The following is a 16,121-nucleotide window of genomic DNA, read 5'->3' as shown; positions in this document are numbered from 1 at the left end:
CTTAACACCGCGTCATAACTAAAGACGTTAAAAATATTTCCTACTGTAACGATGTCAGATGCGCAACATTAATAACCAGAGTAGGGAAATGCCTTGGCCTTAAAACAGACGCAACTCCTTACCATGTACAGTTAGGTATTTGAGGTAATTGATGGGCACATATGTAGAAGAGGATTAATCAGGATGGAAGGGGGCAATGGGCTATTTCTTACATTCGTTGGTTTAACAATTTTGGGGACCTTTATTAAATTTTGATTAGTTCGTTCGTCATGTTTAGTGTCCAAATGTGTCAACCACTAATTGTAATCTATAAAATGGGTAATTTTGTGTATGATCATTGGGGATGTAAATCAATTCATCGGTCATTGTATTAATCTTTTAGACCCCTGGTTTTACCTTACAATTTTATTAAATGATTATATGACAAATTGTTGTTTTATTTATGTTTTTATTCAAATACAGAATGGATCTATTATTAATTGACTGTTATACCAGATTCTAATGTTCTCTAATAAAGTGAAAATAACAAAACCCCCTATCAACCCCCTTCATCCCATCACCTACTGTATAAAAAGTCTGACCAATAAATGAGTTCTTTTTTAGCAACCTAAATTAAAGAGAATTTTTCCTCTATCATTATATCAACCTATATCCATTCATTTATACTGTCATTGACGGATATTAAAACTGTTAAATATACATAAAGACGCACGTACAGACATAGCCTGTTATAGAGTAAATACGCTACTCAGGAATTTTAACACAATTTATTTATTCCATTTTCCCTGGTTGTTTCTATTGCTTAAGAAATAACATGTTAACCAAGAATGATTACATCCATTAAAAAGTAACATTTGAACACAAAAAAAAACATTGCCAATCGTTGGGTATCAGCTCTTTAAATTCTTCTTTTTTTAAATTTAAAATTCTTTTAAAGCCTTGAAATATTACTTAAAACATCATGTCAAATCACCACAGGAATCTACATTACCAAATTTTAATCAATTAATAATATTTCAATAAAGAATTGTTAATCTTAATAGATAAAAAATCTTAATTATAATTTTAAGTCTAGAGGTCATTTTTGGGGAGGGAGGGGACATTGGGCTGTTTATCATACTAGTCCCAAAAGTTTTAAAATACCGTTTTTTTATTCGTTGGGGGACTTTTCAATGAATTTTCATTGGTTGAGTATCCAAACGTTTCAACCACTAATTATAATCTACAGATGGGGTAATTTTTTGTATAATAATTTGGGATATTTATTAATATATCTGCCATTGTCTTATCCCTTTAGATCCCTGAGACCTCACCCTACATACAGACATATAATCAGGTAAGAACAGAAATAAATATTCATCACATGACAGACAGCGTTCCGCGGATATTAAATAAAAAATTATTGATAGCCTCTTGTAACCGAAGGCTTGGGCTAACAACACTAGTATTAATTTTATGATTTTTATTCGTGGAAAATACATAATTTTTCAGTAAGGCTGAAAACCGGTTCCAATGCGGCAGATATTAATTGGTTTTAAAGCAAATATTTAGAAAAGTTTTGCTTTCAATAATGGAAATGGGGAGAAAAGTGAAAGGGGGAAAAGGAAAGAAAAACTGGGGAAGATAATGCAATTTTAAATGTATTACTCAAATAAACAAACACACACATACCAACCAGAGATCTAAAGGGATAAGACAAAAGCCTGTAAGTTAAAACACTATGCATCTCCAATGATGATACACAAAATTACCCCTTTTGTAGATTGTGGTTGAAACGTTTGGAAACTCAACTAATAAACTGAATAAAAATAAACCAATCAAAATTATCTACAGTTTTTTAGCGAATAAAAGCGTTATTATCAAACTTTGGGGACTAGTGTAATAAACAGTCCATTATCCCCTTCTTTCCTGCATATACACACATAGATTTTTGTTTTAAGTAAGACTAACAAGGACACTCTAATAAGCAGTCACTTAAAACTCATTGAAAAAATAGGTACAAAATGTACGTGAATATTAGGACAAATTGATCAGTTCATTCATCCAATAGAAGGAAATTATTGTGTAACATATAAGTTATAATATAATTATTGAAATTTAAAACATTTGATAAATTCTTAATAAAATATCTTTATTTTTTGACAAAATTGAAAAATTTAAATATTTTAGTTTCAAACATATTCGCTTCTCTTGGACGCAATCGTCCATGTTAAAATGTGATAAATTTTGTTTCATATTTGATAATAAAGTATAAACAACAAAATTATACTAAATGAATAAATATTAAATTTCGAGTTTGTTTTCTTTTCTGTTAAAACTACTTTACTATCATAACAAACAGCATAAAAACTCAGGAAGTTACAGGGATAAGACATTTCAAGATTATTTAATCTTCCTCCAAATTCTTATTTATAAAATTTTGAGGAGATGCGTCGGAAAGTGTCATGTTTGACGTCATAGAAATACGTGCAAATCCATTTGTTTTCGGATTTATTTTCTTTCCAACTTCTCTTATCATCCTTCTTTTTAAGACGTATTTTTATGACGTCACACATGACACTTTCCACATCTCCAAATTTTAATATTGTAAATATTTGTGAAACTGAAAGGTCTGTAGATTATTTTCTCCAGCCAATGTCCTCTCCCTCCCTGAAACTCTAACCTTTAAGCTAAATATTGGGGGAAGAATGAATGGGGAATGGGGGAAATATTAGTAGTGAGGCTACTTTATAAAGAGATACTTGTGGCCTCGCCCCTGGCCTCTAGGGGCTTTGCCATAAATAAGTACTACTGGAGCTGCCACCACTAATTTTAAAGAATTTTTTTTTAAAAATGGGGGGGGGGATTTTTATTAATAGGGGGGTTGGGGGTGTCCCACCGTCCATGAAAATAGCCTAAAACCACCAAAGGACCATTAGGTATATTCCCTGAAGAGTAGAATCCGATCGGTTCAGTGGTTATGGAGATCTTAAGGGACAGACAGACAAACAGACGGTCAGACATCAAGCTACTCGTTACTATAGATAGTCAGTCAGTTACTCTAACTCTATGTCATGCATCTGACATATTAACAGTAGATTCTATTTACTAACTGACGTCTTTAGTTATGATGCGGTCTTGAAACGAAATTTGAACTTAGCATCTCCCCGACAACGAGCGGATGCGTAAAATGTTCAGCCACAATCGCGGGTTAGCTTTTTCGTTATTAAACCGTATTAGATGAAGCAATTTATGTAATTTCAACTTTAGCAAAACATTTGATTAAAAATTATAATTATCTAGGTAGGAGAGTGCAATTGGACTTTAATTTTATTGAATTTTAAACTTTAATTCCAAAATTAATAGTAAGGTCCCAACTTATTAACCAATAATATTAATCTAAAAAGAGGTAATTTTGTTATCATTATTGAGATGTTTATCAGTTAATTTATCGTCTATTATCTTATTCCTTAATATCCAAGGAATCATGTAACAAGTTATTAATCAACACGTTGAAAATAATTTGATATTTGGTTGTATATTAAGTTTTAAAATTTAATGACTCTGATCAAAATATGACTGTTTAGCAAGTACTGTCAGTAAACTAATTTTGTCTATGATACAAAATAGATTAATGTTTGTCTGTCCGTTATTATGTCCGTTTGTCTGAAAGAAGTTGAAATAGTAATGAATGTAAAGAATGAAGGCAAAGAGTAATATTTCCAGTATGGCTTCGAATGGATACTGAACAATCATGTATTACAGACAATTTTTAAAAAAATCTTAAAATTAGTACCAGGTTTGAATCTTATAATTTTTATTTTGATATCCGCGGAAAGCTGTCTATAATACGATGCGATAAATAACTATTGGTAGATAGATAGTACATATTAAATTATCTTAGTTAATCAAGAACGTATAGAACCAATGCAATGGTAATACATTTCTTATTGATAACTTTTTATTTTAGTAGCGCAGCTACTCTATAACTAGAGTCTACGGGTTTAAACATATCTTTTCTTCTGTTTATGTAAGTAACACATTTTCCCCTTTTTTTAAAGCAAAGTTCTTCTATAATTAGGGTCGGTCTGTCCGTCCGTCCGACATTCCGTAACGGTTGACTCTTTAGGCGCGTTAGAATTGTCCTATCGATTTCAAACTTTGCTTGGTGATTCCTGTGGTATTTAGGTAGGAGTTAGAAATCGTAGCAACCCTATCAGAATGTCCTTACGTCCATTCTAAACCAGCTGATTGTCTGACTTTTTTAACTGCAAATTTTTGTATGATATAATTATTCGATTGGACTGATTTTAGAAATACTATTTCCTGTATTTAAGCAGTTTTTCAACAAATTTACTTACAATTTTGTTTAAACTTTTAAACATTAATAAGTACTGTCACTTTACAAATGTTAATGTTCGTTTGTCCTACCGTTTCAGAGCTTAGCTTTTAAAAATGTAATCATCTTTAGTATATTCTAATTATATAAGTAGCATGATTCTTCAAAGTATTACGGACATACTTACACACCTGTGTAATAACACTTGTAGAGTAGCTTCGCGTCTAAAAATACATCTGAGGACATCTGGTTAAAAACTTTTAAATCACTTTAAAACTTTCATTAACTTTGCCGACTAAGGGAATATCATAGTTAACTAGAGATGGATTATCAGGTAGCCTTTTCTTAAAGTAGAGATAAGGGTTTCAATCATACCTATATAATTACTAATGAATTTTCCCTTCATACTAACGCGTAACTTAACCTAACCTAAAATAAGCACCAAAACACAGTTGTTTCTTCTCCAAAAATTTCTGGTCCAATAACGATATGAAAAAAAACATTCAAAGAAAAAACTGCAAAAAAATTTTATGAACAGCAGAGTTTTCAAAGATGAAAACAAAATTAGTTTTCATAAAAACTGATGCCTTTATAAAATAAGAAAAAGAGTTATGTTCTTTTAAGAACAGACAACATTTGAAACTGTCGTTATTATGTATATCGACTAGGCTTGATTACAAAATTCTAAAACTTCTAAAGACCACCGTTCTGAAGGGCTCAAGACGAGAAATCATTAAAAAATAAATTGATTGAAGAAACAAATACTTTAGTCATTTTTTAAAAGGGCTAAACTAAAATTACAAAAAGTAGATTCAACCGTAAATACATTCTACATACAATAATCTAAGTAGAATATAAAGATGTATAAAATAAGAGATAGAGAGAGAAAGAAAAAAAGAGAAGTCATTAATGAAATTCAGAGAGAATGAGAAAAAAGGGGAGAGAAAGTGAATTGTCAACAAGATTTCAACTCTTTCAACAAGTACAGTCATGTCCATAGAATCAAAGATGTGAAAACTAATTCATTTTTTGATGAAGTAAAAATTATCATTTAGTATTAAAACTATTCTTTAACTAACTATGTTTGTACGTGACGTCTGTCCATATGTCTGACTAATGGTTATAATGTGGGTTAATGTGATTTACTTACAAACAAACAGGTGATTTTTTATAGAGATTATTCTGTTCAATACGTTCTTTGGTTTTTAAAGATAGAAAGCTAAAAAACTTTTTAAAAGTAGCTTTTGTAATAAATACATATATATATATGTATATATTATATTTTTTTTTATAAAAATGGTTGTCATAAAACGGTTGTGTAAATTTTCTCATTTCCCTGTCATTACTATAACGACACAGCCCATTCAACATAATATCCCCAGTCAGACCATTTCCCAGGCACAAACTTCTAGTATTTTAGGGAGCGCAGCTGCTCTATATTATAGGTTTCTATATTGTCTATACGTCGATCTAAAAATTTGTTGCAAATCAAAAAATTCTGCCAAAAATTGCTCTATTGCTTTTGAATGCATAAATAATAAATTTGTTAGAAATTAGCGAGAACCAGATATTTAGATATCCCGTTACTTTTATCCTATTATATAAAGAAGTAAAGTTTTTTTTTTGTCTGTAGCTAAAGCTTTTGATAACTACTGAACCGATTAAGTTCTCTATTTTAGGGAAGATTCTTATAGTTCCCCGGATTGTTTTAGGATATATAATTCTTACATTTAAGTCTGGTTTTAGGCTTTTTAACCTTCTTTTCTTACTCATACATAGATCCTAGATTTTATGTGCGCACCCGCTATTATATAATTAAATTGTCGTCAGGTTAGCAAGATCAAGACTTATAGATAGATATCCTGTTACTTTTCTAATACCTGATTATTTGCAAATGTACCCCCTAGGGTTTTACACGAATTTTGGTTAGGTTTGGTAAAAAAATATCCTAAATCGACCCGTATGATATGAACAATAACATAAAGATAAATGTAAAGCATACCTAAAAAGTGAACCTTACTTGGTTAGGCTCCTTTAAAGATCTTTCGCTCATTAAAAAAGTGTTTCTTTACTTTACGATCTTTTCAAAAAAAGTTTCACTTTATTAACTCATAGTGGCATTTAATTGTTTTTATATATATTTAAAATATCTAATTTGAGAAATAATTTGTCCATGTTATCAGCTGTTAAATTCATGTCTCTACGCAGCGCGACAACGCTAGCGACACTATGCGGCGGAAATATTTCTCAATTTTTTCGATTTCTCTTGGAGGGTGGTGTTACGCTCCCTCTAAATAGTTATAAACCTTCCCGGGACCAATGAGAAGCTACCCTGTTAAGGAGAACCCGATCGGTTCAGCGGTTAGCAAGATCCTGCGCTTCAAACAAACAGACAGACATCGTTCTACTTTGTATTAACTTATATAAGAGGAATATAAGGAATCTTAAAGGATAAGATCATAAGACAATGAACAATGATACCTCCTCAATGATGAAAAACAATAGTATTCCTATATGTTGAAAAGTTTAGTATGACAATTCTAAATTTTTAAAAAGTACTCAAAGTTTTTAAGACAAAGAATAAGATATCTTAGGGTACAACTGTAATTTACACTTCAATGGCCCCTCTCTTCCTGAGTAATAAGATACAATCTTTAAAAAATAGATTAAATCCTGCCTGTTAACATAACTATTAACTAGGACAATATTTAATGTGCTAAATAGTTGAATTAATCGAATGAGTGAGTGTTACATCTTCTGTAACTTAACAATGAAAATAAAAAAAGGTGAACACAATGTAGCTTTACTTTTATGTTCTTCTACCTACCTTAATTACCTAGATGGGACATCAACCGCTTGTAATGGGATATGCGGTACTCTAATGCCTACTATAGAATACTAGGTTAAGTAACATCCCACAGACAACCAACCCTTTGATTGCATAACCTTTGTCTGAAAGTCCTAAATTAATAAGTTTCGCCTGTTTTTTGCCGAGAAATCCCCCCCCCCCCCACTCTTATTAACAAAGTCACGTGCCATTTTTTACAGATACCATCTTAAGGTCTTTAGTAAGACGCGGTGTTATTCATACCTCTTTGCGACTACTACTAAAAGCAGCTATAATAGGTCACAGGATATTATAGCCTTAAACCTACCTACATCAAATATAATTTATAAAAGAATTTACAAGACCCTAAGTAACACACAAACATCCAACTACTTTTTTCTGTAAATTACACGTGTGATGATAATAAAAGTATATGAGGTGAGAAAACTGTAATTTCTTGTTCTATAAATCAAAACATGTACAACAATGGATCCATAAAAGGTTCCAGGACAAACGCCGAAGTGACTAACGTCGGAGTGGACAAACATAGGAGTATCTAAAGTTTTAAGTTAACTAAAAATTTCTATACAGGAAAGGTTAGGGTTTGATATGAAAATACAGATAAACCCCCTTTGGAGGTTAGGCATTTAAAAAACCTAAAACACGGTTAAAATAGGTTAGGTTAAGTTAAGTATCACCTCCGACGTTTTTTATCAAAAAAGTAAAAAATTATCAAGTTTTTTAATTGACGTATGACCTTTGTGGTAACGGTTATAGAGTTGCTACGCTTTTTATCTCGTACCAAATTACCACAAGAATTATATGCCAAGTTTGAAATCGATAGGACAACTATTACATGCCTGAATTAAGGATATCCGTTACGGACCGACCCTGATTATAGAAAAGTTTTGCTAACAAAAAGAACAAGATTTAAGCCAAACAAGCACTCGAGGGGAAAAAAGGTAAATCATATTTATTTAAGATTTTGAGTAAATATTATCAAAATATTATTTCTTTGACTTCAAACAATTTCTGACATTTAAGCATTTCAATTTTGTACATTTTTAATATCTTTATAAACAAGTTCCTGTAAATTGTTACTTATCACTTTTGATAAAGCATAAAAATTAAAGGAAGGGGCATTAAAATAGCCTTAAACCATCCAAGGACCTATTTATTATAAAGCTTCCCTAAAAAGGAGAAGTTATTGAAATCTTGAGATTTAGACAAAAAACCTAACCCTTTATAGATTTTGAGAATTCTTTGATGGGGGTTGTATTCACAGAGGAGGGTACCCAAAGTTTTATAACCCATTACCTTAATCGTTTGCTCAAAAATTGTGGTTCGTTAATCTAATCTTGATTGGTTGGTAAATAATAGTCCAAACCTTTAAGTTATCTATTATACAAAGTAGATCTATAATACAAAGTAGAACGATGTCTGTCTGTCGTTTTGTCTGTCTGTTTGTAGCGAAGAGTCTCGCTAACCGCTGAACCGATCGGGTTCTCCTTTACAGGGTAGCTTCTCATAGGTCCCAGGAAGGTTTATAACTATTTTCTTGGTGGGTGAAGTAATGAAAAATACCCCCCCCCAAAAAAAAAATATTTTTAAAACTAAAATTTAAATAGTGGGGTCGACTACTACCCCCCCAAAAAAAAATTCCCCCCCCCCCCCATATTATTTTTTAAATTTTTCTTTTAAATCTAAAATACGAAAAATTGGTTAAACCTTTTGGGGCAAAGGATACTTTTGTTCATCACAATAAGGGATGTACATACATTTAACTTTCATTGTCCTATTACTAAAGATCCATAGCTTGGATGTAACACCTGAGGTGGAGTCTTAAAAAAAATATGCCCCACTAATCGCTTAGTGGGGCAAAATTGTTTTCGTGAAAAATTCTAAAATCACATAAAAAATCTACAAAAATTAAATAAAATCTTATTTTTATAACACTTCTTTGATTTTGTTTAATTTTTGTAGATTTTTAATGTGATTTTGGTGGTTTTTTCACAAAATTTTTTTGCCCCACTAAGCGATTAGTGGGGCAATTTTTTTTTAAGAATCCACCTCTGATAAAGGACAGAAATGTGCCTGATTATAGAAAGCTTTCCTGATTGGTCTAGTTGTTTAGAAACATAACCAAATACACGAACAACCAAAATTATTAAAGTCTTTTACCGTATCGTATTATAGATTTTTCCGTGGATATTAAAATAAAAAAAATATACGATTAAAGTCAGTTTTTAGTCAGTTACTTCTTATCAATAAAATTTACCAATTACAGAAAATAACAGAAATGGAAATGAAGCGAAGATTAATTTATCGTCTATTGTCCTATATATCCCTGATTAATTTCTTGTTGTATCTGAATACACCATGTCTCCTACAAAAGATAATAAATCTGTCTCGTATTTATTCGAATCCGGTGGATAGGAACCGGTTCTCATCCATACGAAAAAACTATGTCTAGCATCGTATTATATCCAGCTTTCTACAATTATAAAAATGTACAATCATAATATTAAAACCAGTTTTTTAACCCTTGCCTTTGGCACCTCGGGGCTAAAAAATGGTTTTAATCTTATAATTGTACATTCTATATCCGCGGAAAGCTGTTTATAATACGATGTGAGAAATAACTATTCTTTAATTCCCATGGATCTTAAGGGATAATACATTGAACGGTAAATTTATGAACTTACCCAAAAATAATAAACAAAATAACCCTTTCTGTAGATTGAAATTTTAGTTGAAAGGTGTGTTTTTTTAGTTACTAAAAAAAGATCACATTATAAGTACCTAAAGTTTTTTTATGAAACCAGTGTAATTTAAAGCTTCACCGTAAAAACTATTTTAGGTCAGCGGTTAACGGGATCCTTCGCTACAAACAGACAGTCTTCCTGATACTTTGATTTGCAAATAAATATGTAAGATCAATTCCTAAAAGTATAAAGCTCTCCTAAAGCCTAACAGCCGCCGTAACAACGATAACACTACTAACCCTAAGTGTAGAAAGCTTCGCTATCAGGAATTCAAAATTCTAGTCTAAGTAAAATTGATATCAGCAGAGAATTGTTAAGAACACTTAAATCCATAAAGAAGGATGATGTAACTATATTAAAAAGAGATATGATTGATACATTTAAGAAATTTAGCAACACCCCTCCAATGGTTATTGGACCACTTACATGTAACTCTGGTAAGCCGAGCGTACTCGGCCCACGGGGTAACGAGTTCGGATTCAACGGGCCCTAGCCTTTAAGTATTCTACCAAACAAACAAGCAGGATTCAATCATACAGAATTATATATTTAAACTGAATAATATTTACAAGTTATGTTTACTATATATATACAACAAAAATATAACAATGGTTAGGTTTGAAGGGGGTGTGGGGCGCTAGGGCTTAGCGCCCGACGGTAGACAGGCTGTGGGGGCAGCGGTGGTAAAAGGGGAGGCAGTGCCTCCCGATTATATAAGCGCATGATGGACTCGTGATAGTTGCATGTTCAAGTCCCCTCCCCACATTTAGGCAGGCTAGTTTGACCGCCGGGTGCGGGGTTAACAGCGGTCATGAGATGGATAGTGATATACTAGGATTAGTGCGGGGGGTTTGTTATCATAAGTCACAGCGAAGCAACTCTGTAATCGGCCTGTCCGTATGGGTGTCGTATTACCACAACCTCCCCTTCAAGGGTTGCGTGGCTCCTGAGCCACCAGGCCTTGAACCTGGGGATACGACAGCCGGCTCATGCGCCGGACAGGCAGTTCTTGGGGCACAGCTCGATGGAGGACAGCTCGGGCTACACAGGCTCCCCGGGACACTCGTTGCTCGGTCTGACTGTGGTTGGTGATCAGCATTGTCAGCTCCTGGTTGGCTTCTAGGCGTGGGTTGGCCACGGCCAGGCCTCGCCGCTGGAAATTTTGCCTCGTCTGCAGGATCAGTTCTGTCGCGGCTGGTAGCTGGACACGGAGGCCTAGGCAGACTCTGGTGGTTCCTAAGGGTGGAATGGTGATGGCAAAGGGCGCATAGAATTCCATGGGGGCGCCTGCTTGATTCAGGTTGCTTGGCCTCCTAGCTCCTACCCGGATGGGGATGGCTGTCATCAGCAGGGGGCACATGGCTTCTTCTTCTTCTTCTGGGGCGGCCTCTTCCATCGCAGTGGCTGGCTCTTCTCCTACAGGCTCGCTGCTGGCTGGCAGGTTCTCCATGTCTGCGTCAGGGTTCCAGATGGCATCTCTGAGTGGCTCTGGAGCGGGCGGCGGCGGCGGTGGTTCGTTGGGCTGCTCCTGCAGGTTTTCCTCCACTGGGTCACGATCTTGGCCGCTAGGCTGTGGGGCGGCTGCGGCTGGCTGGTGCACTGGGAGCTCTCCTGGGTTGCTAGCTGCGGGCGCCGCCGCTCCAACGGGCAGCTCGGTGGCATCCTCGTCGCCGTCCACGTCAACTTGGATGTCTTCTGGGATCTGGTGGGCAGTCACATCTCCAGTGTATTTGCGCAGTCGGCCTACATGCGCGGTAACTTCTGAGATCCTGGCTACTGGAGAGGCAGGTTTAATGACATAATGGACTTCTGTAGCTTTCCTCACTACTTTCCAGGGGCCAGTCCATCTCTTGGTAATCTTGGCTGCCTTTCCTGGCACCAGGCGAGGGGCCAGGTACCAGACCAAGTCTCCAACCTCATACTTGGCCGTGCCTTCGTAAGCTGCCGCGCTCCTCCTGATGGCTCCCTCCTCCTTCTGCTGGATGGCATCATAAACTGCATAGTAGCGCTGCAACAGAGCTTGGACGTTGGCTGGAACTGAAGCATATTCGGTCTCTGGCAGCCGTAGCACCATGTCCACCGGAAGTTTGGCCTCTCTCCCAAAGAAGGCCAGGAACGGGGTCACACCAGTGGATCTGCAGGCCTTGGTGTTGTAGGCAAAGGCGATGGCAGGCAGGTGTGGCTCCCAGTTGTTATCGTCTCTGTCTAGGAACAGGCGCATGCCTGTGTTGAGCGTCCTATGAAACCTCTCCACTCGGTTGGACTGCGGGTTGTAGGGTGGTGGATGTGTCAGGCCAATCTCGAGCCGGGAGGCCAGTTCCTGGAATACCTGGCCGGTAAATTCCATTCCATTGTCGGAATGGATCTTCAGGGGGCATCCGAACGTGGCCAGGTGGCGGTGCAACAGGGCTTCAGCCACCGTGAGGGTGCGCTTGTTGGGGATGGCGTAGAGGCTGACAAACCGGCTAAATCCATCTTGGCAGGTGAGGATGTAGCGGTTCCCAGCTGGGGTCTCTGGCAGTGGCCCCACCAGGTCGATGAATAGGACTTGCTGTGGATACCCCTGGCGGGAGGGCACGTGGATCCCCTGCTTCAGCCTCTCCTTGGTAACTTTCTGGACACACTCAGGGCAGGTTTGTACCATCAGGCGGACGTCACGGGCCAGGTTGGGCCACCAGAAGTGCATGGCAACGCGGGCGATAGTTGCGTCCATCCCAAAGTGCCCAGCCATGGGGGTCCCATGGGCTAGAAAGAACGCGTCCTGCTGGAGGGCCGAAGGCAGCAGGTATCTTGTCCTCTCTCCTGTCAGAGTCTGGTCAGTGGTGGTGAGGCAGCCATGCTCGTCAAGCCCCAGGGCTGAGAAGCGGCTGGCGTACTGCTGCTCGTCTCGTTCCTTGCCACGCAGCTCAGCCTTGGTTGGGGCCTTGCCATCAGCCACCCATTGGCGGACACGGAGCAGGAGGGGGTCCTGTGTCTGGGCTTCCAATACTCTAGCTGAATCCAGTCGAGCGGCAGGAGGCCGGCTAGCTGCGGCCTCCCCTAGCTGGCCCAGGTGGTGGATATACTCAGCCTGCTCTGCTAATTCTTCGGCGCTAGCCGTTGGCATGTTGGCATCTTCCCGGCGGCTGAGGGCGTCTGCGTTGGTATTCTGGGTGCCAGGCCTGTGGCAGACGGTAAAGTCTAAGGCCGCTAGCTCCTCCTGCCAGCGGGCCACCATCCCTGTGGATGTGTTCAGTGATTTCATCTGTAGCAGGGCAGAGGAATCAGTGTTGATCTGGAAGCTGCGGTAGGACAAGATGCCGTGGAATTTTCAGATCCCATAGATAATGGCGGCCATCTCTCCCTTCCAGGACGGGTAGCGCGTCTCAGGGTCGGTTGTCTTGCGCCCCACGGCGGCAATCAGCCTCTCCTTGCCCTCCTGGCATTGACTCAGTATGGCAGAGATGGCGCGGCTGCTGAAATCTGTGGTGAGCTGGAACACTGCTGGTAAATCAAACCTGGGCGGCGCTCGGATGGGGGCCTGGCGGAACTTGTCCTTGAGTTGCAGCAGCTGGGCTTCCATCTCAGGCGTCCAGGTTAGGGCCTTGGCCGTCTTCTGCCGATTCATCTCGTAGGTGAGGTCTGCATACTCTGGGATGAACAGACGGTAGTATCCAAAGAAGCCCAGCAACGCCAGCAAATCCTTGGGGGTGCTAGGGGCTGGCCAGTCCAAGATGCGGTCAATATAGTCCTCTTGCATGGCTATCCCCTCACGGCTGAGGGTGTGGCCCAGATAATCCACCTTGGACCGGAACAACTTGGTCTTGGCTGGCTTGAGGCGGATCCCTCCCCTGCGGTGGGCTTCCAAGACCTCTCGGAGCCTGGCCAGGTGGGCCCAGGTATCCTGATGGAAGGTCAGGACGTCGTCAAGGTATGACTGGAGGTTGGCTGTGCCTAGTGGGTTTAGGACCCCTGCAATAAACCTGGAATAGACAGACGGTGCCGTAGCCAGGCCAAAGGGCATCCTTTTCCATTGATACAAGCCCCTGGGGGTGGTGAAGGCTGTGCAGGGCCGGCTGTCCTCAGACACACGGATGGTGTAGTATGCGGCCACCGCGTCTAAAGCACTGTAGACACGGTGCCCGCCAGCTCGTTCCACCAATTGCTGGATCCTAGGCAGGGGGTAGCTGTCCAGCTCCAGACACTTGTTGAGGGCCCTGTAGTCGACGGCCCAGCGGGTGCTCCCGTCCTTCTTCTTGATGGGCACCAGGGGGCTGCTCCAGGCGGAGTCCGACGGCTCTATAACTCCTTCCTGCAGCCAGGTGTCCAGTTGTTTCTCCAGTTCAGCCTCTTGCCGCGGGTTCAGATCCCTAAATCTCTGGCGGATCGGCTGGGTCCCTGGCTTGAGGCGCAGCTGCAATTCAACCACATCTGTGCAGCCGGGGGTAGAATTGGAGAAGACGTCCCTGTACTCTGACAACGTAGTCCAGACCTCCTTCTTGAGCAAGGGGTCCTTGCGTAGGAACTCATTGTCTTCCATCTCCAGGGCCTCCCACAACTCTTGCATGTCTATAGGCTCAGCAGGTTCTTGGAACGAGTGGAGACGCGGGGGAGGCGTATCAGAGACCTCCAAAATGTCAGGTTTGACCAGCTCCCCTGCCACTGGGAGGCCAGCATCCAGCAAGAGGGGCACCTCCCCCTCATTGACCACCAGTACTCTAAACACAGTGGCAGAGCCAGGCCTGTGGGCATACAGGCCCTCTGGAATAACAAGGTCCTCCCCAAACCTCTGTTCTGGGGCAGCTAGTTGAATGGCATCCTTGGTGCGATGGCCTACTAGCTCAACAGGGACCGCCATAACCCCGCGGCCAGGCAGGACCACCCGCTTGGCTGTGCGGAGCTGGGGTGGTTGACCGTCAGTTGGAGTGACAGCGCTTAGCCTATACGTGGCTGGTGAGGGGTCAGCCTTGGCTCCGGGACCCACCGGCCGCGACTTGACGGGCTCGGCTTCTGGAGAGGCTGACGTGTCGGAGCCAGGCGTGGCTCCGGGGGCGTCCGGCCACGATTTGACGGGCTCGGCGCTGGGAGAGGCCAAAGTGCTGGGTCCAGCTTTGGCTCCGTGGGCGTCCGGCCGCGACTTGACGGGCACGGCGCCGGGAGAGGCTGGGGCCTGAGAGTTGAGTGTGGCTCCGGGTACATCAGACCGCGACTTGACGGGTCTGGACTCGGGCTTGGCTGGTGGACTGGCTGGAGGTCCCAGGTAGAGGGGGCCAGGTGGACACGGCTGGCCGTTGATAAAAATGTCGGCGGAGAAGATTGGTTCTGGAGGGCTGGCAATCTCAGGAAACGTTGTTGGCAGGCTCTCCCTTGGCACCTTGGGCACTGGGGGCAACCCCATGGCTAGCAGGTTAGCTCCCTTGTGTGCGTTGAGCTCAGCGTCCACCCAGTGTGTGCCTTTCTCAACCACACGCGGCTGCTCAGGCAGGGGGCCTGGCAGAGGCCCCTCATAGCTTAACTCTCTCTCGGCTGTCTCCCGGTCAATGGGGACGCCACGGAGTGGGATAAACTCCCCACGCGCCCACAAGCAAGGTGGTTGCATGTCGAAACAGAGCCTAGTTCCGAACTCCTTGAGAAAATACCCTCCTAGGTTCAGAGGGTGTGAGAGATTTCGGACCACAGTCACGTGATATAGATGGAGTATAAGAGTGTGTGAAACTGCCATGTATAACTCTTTTAATTTTCCAATTACCTGGAGGGGCTGGCCTTCCTCATTAGCAGTCAGGATCTGGGTGTTGTCCGGAATCAACATGCGTTGCACGCCCATCGCGTGCATGAGGTGCTCAGAAATTACAGCAGACCCTGGTACACGGTTGCCAGAGTCAATCATGGCATCAACCTGTACATGCTGGGCAGGGTCAGGAGTAGGAAACCTCACCCTGATATGGCAGGGGAAGTGGAGGTCCTGCCCTTGAGACAAGGGGGCCTCTCGTTCGGCTGGGGTTGGCAGAAACTTTGGTGGTGGCCGCACCGCAGCTATGGTGGTATCGCTTACCATGGTGGCTTAGACTGTAGCTTCGAATCACTTAATTATTAATTATCACTTGGTCAACAATTTTATATTTATTTTTTTTATCACTTGGTTGACATTTTATACACAATGATGTGTTGTTATCACTAGGAGCTCTAGGTGTGATTCTGGAAGCACTGGCAGCAGGGAATGTCCGTCCTGCAA

The sequence above is a fragment of the Acartia tonsa genome, chromosome 12, assembly GCF_053477335.1.
Source record: "Acartia tonsa isolate MP-2025a chromosome 12, ASM5347733v1, whole genome shotgun sequence".
Classification (NCBI taxonomy): domain Eukaryota; kingdom Metazoa; phylum Arthropoda; class Copepoda; order Calanoida; family Acartiidae; genus Acartia; species Acartia tonsa.
Note: the sequence above shows the minus strand (reverse complement) of the source record.